The sequence below is a fragment of the Brassica rapa genome, chromosome A02 (genome assembly GCF_000309985.2).
Source record: "Brassica rapa cultivar Chiifu-401-42 chromosome A02, CAAS_Brap_v3.01, whole genome shotgun sequence".
In the NCBI taxonomy this organism is placed as follows: Eukaryota; Viridiplantae; Streptophyta; class Magnoliopsida; order Brassicales; family Brassicaceae; genus Brassica; species Brassica rapa.
Genome location: NC_024796.2, coordinates 5,984,979 through 5,994,817, shown reverse-complemented (window position 1 = coordinate 5,994,817; position 9,839 = coordinate 5,984,979). Strand labels below are relative to the sequence as shown.

Here is a 9,839-nt window from a genome sequence, read left to right as displayed (position 1 = left end):
GATTTCTATTAGTATATATATATGCCACATTAGATATACTTATATATACATACATAGGATCTTGAAGTATATGCCTATGTGGCATATTTACAATACAACTTGTTACTTTTGATTTGAGTTAACTACTACTACAAATCCACTATTACATTTCCGCGTTTTTTGCAGTAAGAACTCCATATGGGGCATTGGTTTGAGACAAGAAAAGTCAATTTGATTTTAAAGGCTTGGTGCTGGTACATTTCATCGGTTACTAATTTGTAGGCTGTAGCTGACGCCTGAAGCTGAATTCAACTAGGCGGCTAGTTCAAAGAAGTGATCAGGTCGTTAACCGATTCTCTCACAAATTTGATCAGTTTTGTGTATGAGGGTATCTAAGACGTAGTCTTGGTTTCTTTGTTTGTCTTTTGCATGAAATTTACGGTTCTTATAATGACGGTTAATGGCATCGGATAATATTATGTCCTGTTATGGTCGGTTGTACTTAACCGTTCTCTAATTAGCTTAATTTGTCTTTGAGGTGGTTCACTTGTCTTTCCTTAAATTCTGAGCTACAAAAGAACTCAAAATTATAAACTCAACATAACAGACCACGAAGAACGATTCTCTGCTCTAACAACATAATTCTCTCTAAGGCCACTAAACATATTATACACGAACCTAAAATAAAAATCTAAACCTTACTATTTTATCTGTAGCGTCCTAGACATGATTCAACAATTTTTAAGACCTCATCTTTAGCTTGAATCTTTCATTCTTGTCTATGGATTAGATGCAGGGGTGGATCTAGAAATATTTTTAGTTGGGGGCACAATACAAATAGTTCTCATAAACATATAGAACCGGGGGCACTGTTCGCTTTTATTCACTAAAACTAAGAACATAATTTACTTAAACTATATAAGAAAAAATTGAAAACAATAGGGGGCAAGTACTGACCCAGTACCGTAAAGCCTGATGCTCGCGGACTGCCGTTCATGAAACAAAAAAGAACAAAAGTTAGCCAGCATAGCAACATGGATCACCTAACACTAAACCTCCCAAATCCCTTCTCGTGTGATCATGAATTCGCAAGAAGAAACAGGCAATTGAGGTGCAAAAAAAAAACGCCGCCTTCGCATTTCAAAAAGATGACAAAAAAAAAGCTAGCTTTTTAAACGATGGCGTTACTTTTTAATGGGCTTATTATAAAAATCTCACCTTTAGGCCAATTAAGCTAAGGTGTAAACGATGTCGTTTATACTATCAAGATCTCCTTACGGAGCTCTAGAAAAAAAAGTCGCTAAATCATCAACAGGGACCGAGTACAAGAGTCTCACGGATGCTGCGTCTTAAAGTCAAGTGGATTATCTCATTTTTCTCAGAATTTTACTTACCAATCCCAACAACACCAACATTGTAATGTGACAATTAATGTAGGTACAACATATTTAAGTGCCAACCTAGTGTTTCATTCTCACATGAAACACACAACGTTTAACTATTATTTGTTAGGGAACTTTTTCAAACCAAGCAATTCCGAGTTTCTCACATTAGTTCATTTGATCAACTTGTATGAGATGACGAAATCTCTTTTAATATGTACAGATATGGAAAAGACGAATTATCTATATTTGATTATATACAAAATTACAGCAGTAAGAAAATTATGGTATAGACAATTACTTGCCTTCACCAAGTTTTGATCTAACCGAATCTATGATTAGCAAACATGTTGATTGCAATGAGAGTATATTCTCATGTTTATGTGAATGTAATTTCCAATAATCAAAACACTGCAGCAGAAAAAGTTATTATAATACTAAAAGTATTAAGAGAAAACGAAGATAACATTCTTAAGGTTTCGAATGGTGACTGTGGGTTGAGCGGTGCGGGACAAGCGGTTTAATTACGGTGCAGTTCTAACAGTTATAAAAATATATAGATATAAGATATATATAAAGATTTTTGTTACTGTTAACTGCGGGGCGGAGCGGGAAGCTTGTTATCATTCGAAGCCTTAATGTCTTAGGAAAAGTTTCTCTCATTTCTTTCGATTCAGTAGTTATCAAAATCATGTATCACTTAAAGATGTTTAAACAATTGTTCCCTGACCGAAGCTTGATTAACTGCAACTGTTTCAATATAGACAAATTAACTATCAAAGACAAATCATTACATAAAATACTTTAATGGGAGGATGTATTCAACTGAGAATTTTAGATTATTTGTATCAAAATGACAAATCCACTGTTATTCAAACATGAATTTTAAAAACTCATTTAAAATTCACTGTTATTAAACTTAACATTTCATAGAGTAATGTAAAATCCACTGTTATTGAAAATATTTTAAGTAGTGGAGTTTTAAAGTTTTCAGGTGATTTTAGAGTGTTTGGGTGAAATTTCTTAGTTAAAATAATTAAAATCTAAATCCCATGATTTTAGGTTATATTCTAGAGTGGTTAACAAAAATTCCTTAAATCTCTGCAACTTATAGAAATCATCTAAAACTCCATTAAAAATCAAATCACTTCAAATGTTATATTGAATACTCGTGATGACCTCTCAACAATGTCATAATCTAAAGACATAACAAGAAAAAAGTAATTGCAAGTCACTGAAGGATTCACAATGCATAAAAGGAATCTGTCATTCAACTTAAAACACAGTGAATCAAATTTCTAATTCAGTTAGAGCTAACTTTTCATCTTGTTTATTAATTTGTATATTTTCTTACATTTACTATTTGTGTTTTTGCTCATATGTTTCTTAGGTTTTGCTTAGCTTTTGTTTATATTTGTCAACTAACTAATGTTATTATAATATTTTTTCAACAAGTATAACATAATGATTCAAATGTAACAATAAAATCATGAAATTTAGTCTGGATTAAGAACTACTTTCTGCAATTCTAATGTGGTCCAATGGGACTCATAACATCATGTCTGATTGTAATTTATAACTAGATTTCCACCCGCACAACCGTGCGGGTGCGGAAATATATTTTCACATTTATATATATAGATATTTGTTTTACATAATTACTATATATTTTTAATGTTACTCACATATTTAAATATTTGTATAATTATACCAAATACAATAATTTTATAGTTTTCATACTGTAAACTAAAATCATCACATATATATATATATATATGTTACTTATTATACATTTATCCTATTGAATTTGAGTTTGATTACTAAACTAAATTTTTTAATGCATGAAACAACATATATAAAAACAATTTTGTTTAATTTATTATAATCATGATCCGTAATTCAAATCGCTAGATGTTTTTAGTAATTTTTTAATGTTTATTAATTTTGTATAATAAATTACTGTATATTAAAAAGTTTAAGATAAGATAAATGTTTATACATGTATTATATACTTTACTAATATTAACCCGTTCAACCAACATATTATATTTTTAGCATAAATATTTTATATTTATGAAAATAAAATATGTTAACTTATCAATTTAAAATAATTTTATCATATTTTGTTCAATATAACATTTTTATTTTAAAATGATAGATATTATTATAAAATTGATAAAATAAGATATAATTTTATTCTTTTAGTAACATTTCATTACTAATTACAAAATTAGTTGAAAATATTTATATTCAATTTATAACAATTAAGATCTTATTATAATATTTTTCAAGAGATTTTTTAAATTTTAATTTTTTTTAAAAAAAATAAAAGATATAAAAGATATTATGATTAAAGTAGTTAAAAATATTATATATATTAGCATTAGTGATATATATTTAATAGAAAATTTAAATGATGGTCCAAATAAAAATATAATTCATCAAAAAATATGATTTTTATTTTATTAGAAAACAAATTTGAAAAAATTAAAATAGAAATAAATATTTATTTCTAACAAAATCTTTAAAAATTATTAGTAAATGTATTTTGAAATTAATTAATTTCATTTTATTTAAATTTTCGTTTATAAACCAAAACTGTATTCAATTTTAATTTCTAATTATATTTTATGATAATTTAAATTAAAACTAACTAATTTTCAAAAGTAAATTTAAAAAGATTCTAAGAAGATTTTAAAAAGATTTTGTTAGAACATTTTAAATATATTCATTTGTATTTCAAATAAAAAGATAAAGATATTAAAAGATATAATAATGAACTTATGTAAATATGATATTTTCTTGGAATGGTCCAAACTAAAAAAATTACACATGAAAAGAAGTCATGATTTCTCTTTTAATATATAAGATGATACTTACTAACGAGACATTATCAATTCACTATCACCACATCAATTAATATTCAATGTTTCTTTATTCTATGTTTTAAATTATCTTATTGTATCTATAACTAATCTAGTATTTTATCATTCTGATCATATTATTAAATCTACAGCCAATCTATGTGTACCTTTTTTATGATAAGATATATGGTGTGACTGGTAACCATAGAGGAACATTAGGAATAAATAAGAAAATAATGAATATAAATAAAATTTTGAGAATGATGAGGAATGAGAATTCTTTATCAAAATTAACAAGAAACAAATTTACATTATAATTCTCTATAAAAAAAGGAATGAAAAGGAATGAAGAGGACACTTAATTTCCTAGTAGACACCTAATTTCTTAGTATAACTGTTCTTTCTAAACAGTTCGCCCTAGTTCTCTCTGACACGAGAATCGAGACAACTCTGAAAGCATCGTTTCTTGACGCCGGTGGGATCTCAAACCGCTGGCGTCGAGCCTCCCTCACTCTTGGTTGTTCTACTCCTTGTTTCTTCTACGTTTACTCTGTGTTTGTAGTTTCTTTGGCCACCGTTGTAACTTCTGTCGATGTTTCTTCTCGAAAAATGGTTGTCGTCGAAAGTTACAGTGTTTGGCTGCTCATTTACGGGTTTGGTGTCACCAGATCCAACCATTCTTGGGGGGTTCCCCTGTCATCTTCCTCCACTGCATCTTTCATCTTTCGCAAACGCCGTGTCTCAACATATCCACCTACCACTAACGCCGAGCTTCCCACCGGCGATTATCAACCCCATTTTGGGGAGAGAATCGTTCGTTGCTACGGATCTGGTTTTTACCGGTCAGATCTGCCACCAAATCCACCTCTCGCAAGCCATAGTCTTTCGTTGATGCTGTCTCATGGTGAAAGCTTTAACCCTAGACGACCTCTTCCACGGTTCAAGCACCGTCTTGAGTTTGCTGTCATCTTATTCTTTTGAAGACCTATCTTTGTTATCTTATGTTGTTGTAGTTGATGTTTTCAATCAAAGAGGATGGACAATTCCCTCTATCATTTGTAATCAAGCAAGTTGAAGTTAACAAAAAGTTGTGTTTCAAAAAAAAAAAAAAAAAAGGAAGAGGAAAAAATATTCCTCATAAATAGTAATCTTTTTAAGAAACATTAAGGAATGTAGTATTTTTTCTTCGTTCTCTTGGTTACCATTCAAATCTATAGTATCTAAAATTATTGCATTAACTTTCCCCTATAATGTCAGGTTTTATCTCATCCCACGCGTTTTCTATCACTATGATTAGGTATTTTTTAACCTTACTTTTATTTATCTATCAGTTTTTTCCTTCTTCCTTAAACAGAGGACATTTTAAAATTCCAAGAAGCAGATCAGAGAATTAAACAAAGAGTGCTATCCAGAAAATTAAATGGAAACAGAGTGAGATGGTGAAGCAAACATCCGACCTTTATACTGGACAATGCTATTACCGAATGGCTATCATTCGAATGAGGGAGACAAAACATAATAAATTTCATGTGACATGTTATGGTCCATTTGTATAATTAATTGTACTGCCTTAGAAAATAAACTCCGGTACCGTTTTTGGTCAAATTTCATTTGATATGTGAAATTTGATATGTTATGGTCCCTAAATATCAGTTAATTGTACTGCCTTAGTAAATAAACTTCTTTGGACCCAACATTTTTTTTGTAGGATTTTAAACTAAGTACACTCCTCTATTATAAAGTAATTATGAAAAAAATATTATATTACTATCTAAGTTTTCAAACAAATAGTAATTAATTTTGTGGCCAAACAATATAAAACATTATAATTGACTAAAATAATCAAATAATTAATAAAAAATGAATATTAAATCAATTAAATAAATTGATTATTTTTAAGTAAAAAATATATCTTATTAAAATAGAAACATTCCCTTGGACCCAACATTCTTGTAGGATTTTAAATTATATTATAAAATAATTATGGAAACAATATTATACTACTATGTATGTTTCTAAACAACATAATTATTAAAATAGTGTCCAAACAATATAAAACATTATGATTGACTAAACCATTCAAATAATTTATGAAAAATTGAAAATCAAATCAATTAAATTAATGGATTATTTATTTATAAATTCATAAGTAAAAAATTAGATTCATTTAAATTAAAATAAACTTTAATATTAAATTAAATACTGTATATAAATAAAATGCAGTAAATTGACATCAAATAAATTTTATAATTAAACTTTGATCAAAATATATCATAAGATTAATCAAATAAATTACAGAGATTTTATTAAAAATTCATAGCGAAAAGAGTTAAAATAGCTAAAATTAAATAATATCTTATAGAATTACATATTTAATAAATGCAAAATATTATATATTCAAATGCACTAAAGTTAAAATGTCAAGGACAGTGAAGGTGCAAAAGAAGATAAATCTTGTATCACTACAAATATTTACTTACACTTGAGCGGCTGTCAATTTTCAGATCAACAATGGTGTTTTGACCTTTGTACAGTGTGATTATATCGCCAGAAAATAAATCATCTTTTTTTTTGATCATATGTAAAATTCATTCAGAAAAAAAACTAACTTTTTGTACATCAATTGTATCGTGTTGGATCTAACTGATTTCTAGAAAAAAGTAGATAATTAAGCAAAAACAGCAAAAACAGAGTCTAGACTCTTGAATCAAACCAATGCTGCAGCAGAGCTTCAGCAGAGCTTCATATTTTCAATGGCCTGTAGCAGATACCGTTAACCACCAGTTCCGAACCTGCCTATCAAGCATCTTAACCAGAGAGGCGGCGACCATAGGCGTTGCTCCATGACGTCTATTTTTCCTCTCCCGCCATATGAAGTGAAGAGTGAACTAAAAAGAGTAACGCAATAAAAACCCTGATTTTTGATCCAGAGTGGTGTCCATAAGATCTCCCCAAGCCTTAGTGAATTGAGAATCTAGAAGCCCTCATGTTAAGAGTGACCACATTTCCTCAGAGAACGCACAATCAAAGAAAATGTGTCCTCGAGTTTCAGTCTTCCGCTGGCAGAAAATACATAAAGAACTTATTCCACTATTCCAAGTGGCCACCAATTCCTGTCGGAAAGAATATATCTATATGCAGTAAAGTTACAGAGGTTCAAAGTAAATTAAGAACATTTGATAAAAGCAGGAGTGAGCCAAACAACCCTATCTTCGATGACACCAGAATCACAACAAAGGACATGTTTGGAAACCGAAGTATGTTGCATTGGCTGGATATATTGCCTTCATAGATCATGCTTCTACTTAATACTGAACCCATTTTGCGAATCAAAAGCATGCAAGCAGGCATGTATTATTTAGTAATCCCATGTAAATTTGAGTTGATTAGTTCTCTCAAATAACACATTTTATGGTATGGATCTCTAGCTTTGGTCTTTTAAAACATGTAGCAGCACAGGTTCGACATTGTATTTGTAGGCATGATAATTTTCAACAGGTGATTTTACGCAAATTATGTTTTCTATATATAATACGGTAAATGATCCAACATACCGTTCCAATGACACTCAACATGTAATTTTCAAACAGTCAATAAATGACCAACACTGAGAAACAATGGAACCGCAAATTCTTTTGGTAATGTTCAACATCTACTAACTTACACCTTTGGCTTTCTTGCCAATATGGAAAAAGGAGGTGAACTGCTTCCCATCTTCGGATGTCGAGAAGAAACGCAGCAACACTGAAAGTTCACAAGCAGAATCATAAGTCCGCTGGACGGAGTAGGTGCATCAAAGACATGTCACCAGTATGCAAAGATTCAGAATCTTCAGTTACCTAAAAAGCAAAGCTTTCTTCTATATACTTTGCCCCAAAAAATAATGTACGAATGTATAGCCTCTATCACTAAACTCTGATCGCATATGTTTTACACAACTAAGACTGCAAGCAGTAAACAACTCTACATTGCCACAAAAACCATGCATATATATATGAAACTACAATCCAAAGAGGAAACAAATCTGTTTCCGTACTAGATAATTCGATAGTTTTAAATGGTCCATAAACAGATTGAGAGAATCGAATAGGATCAAAAGCCAATATCTAGAATCAGTCATTCACTTGACAAATCAATCGTATAAACTAATTCAAAAGTAGTCAACATGAATCACCAAAGATCACAAACATCAACAAGAGAGTATGTGGACAGATTCCTTACGAAATTGTAAGAGGAGGCACAACGTTCCGGTGAGCATTGATAGTGTTACTAGGCGGTGGGGTTCATTAGGTCACGAGCTCTGAAGCTTTTTCTTTTCTGAAGAATGCCTTTTTGATAATTCGTCTGTGATATATTTTCCGTCACAGACAAAGCTTTCTCCAGTTTATTAGGCTCATTCACGCGATAGCCGCCTGGCATCTTCAACTATTAAAATGATGATATTACCCCTAAAATCAGTTATTTAAGGAATTGACTTCTTCGAGATCTTATTGTTGCGCTTTGCCTTTCCTATTTCTCTCTACCAGCATCCATAATAGCACCTCCATCAATGGAGTTTTAACTCAAAGTTTCTAAGAAAAATAATAAAAAAAAATTATAAAAATAAAAAAAAGATAAAAATTATCAGACAGAGTATATAGAGGTTGATTGTTTGTAGTTTTCAAAGTAGTTTTTGATTTTTGATTTTCTAAAAACTGTTTTTTACCCAATAATGATTTTAGCAAAGTAGATTCTCTATTTTTTAGGGAAACTAGTTTTTCCTTTGTTTTATTGTTTTGTGCTTAAAAGCTAGAATCCATATTTTTTTGGTTTTTGCTCACGACAAGCATTCCTTCTTTTTTTTTTTGCAGAAATTATTAATTTTAGAAAACAAGTATATAAGATCTACATTTAATCTACAAAACACATGAATAAAAATCACAACATTAATAATCTTTTTTAAAAGTTAAGTTATTGGAGTTTGTTTAGATAGATTAATTTTATATTTATTTAATTAATACTTAATCGTTTAACAAATATTTATTAGTTTATTTTTTATTAATTCAAAAATCATCATAATAACTTATTTTTATGTTTTCAAAAAAATTAAATCAAACATATATATATATGATAAAAACCTAATTAGATATATATGTTTAATTAAAATTTATTAAAGATAACAATGACTTTAACCACTGAATTTATTATAATTGTTTTTAGTTTATTTTTAAATTTTATAATTGAAAAATATGAGTTAAGATAACAACACAATATATAAGACTTATCTTATTTTTAAAAAAGTTAATATTATTAATAAAAATTCGTTTTTGGTTATATAATTAATTATATATAAAATTCATTAAGGGTATTATAGATATTAACCGCTCTAACTTTTAACGTGAGAGCTCGATTCCAAAAATTTACTTCGCAAATAATAGTATAGATACTTAAATTATATATAAACTTAATTAAATGTGTTAGTTATAATTATATAAATACATTTATTACATTTTAATTTTGTTTTTTATTTAAAATCTAGCTATTAGTTTTTATGCTGAAATATCTGAATTACATAAATATATATTCACCGTGTGTATTTTAAATCCCTATATTTATTAAAACTATAATAGAAAAT

General features: G+C 28.9%; 1 long non-coding RNA gene across 1 annotated transcript; it reads right to left on the bottom strand.

Annotated features, from left to right (window-relative positions):
* Positions 1–4,682: 4,682 nt before the first annotated feature.
* LOC103851708 lies at positions 4,683–9,251 on the bottom strand. The gene is made up of 2 exons (XR_629820.3): positions 8,447–9,251; positions 4,683–7,969 (listed from the first exon to the last, which is right to left on the bottom strand). It is a non-coding gene; the product is annotated as an uncharacterized LOC103851708 (long non-coding RNA).
* Between the last annotated feature and the right edge of the window lie 588 nt (positions 9,252–9,839).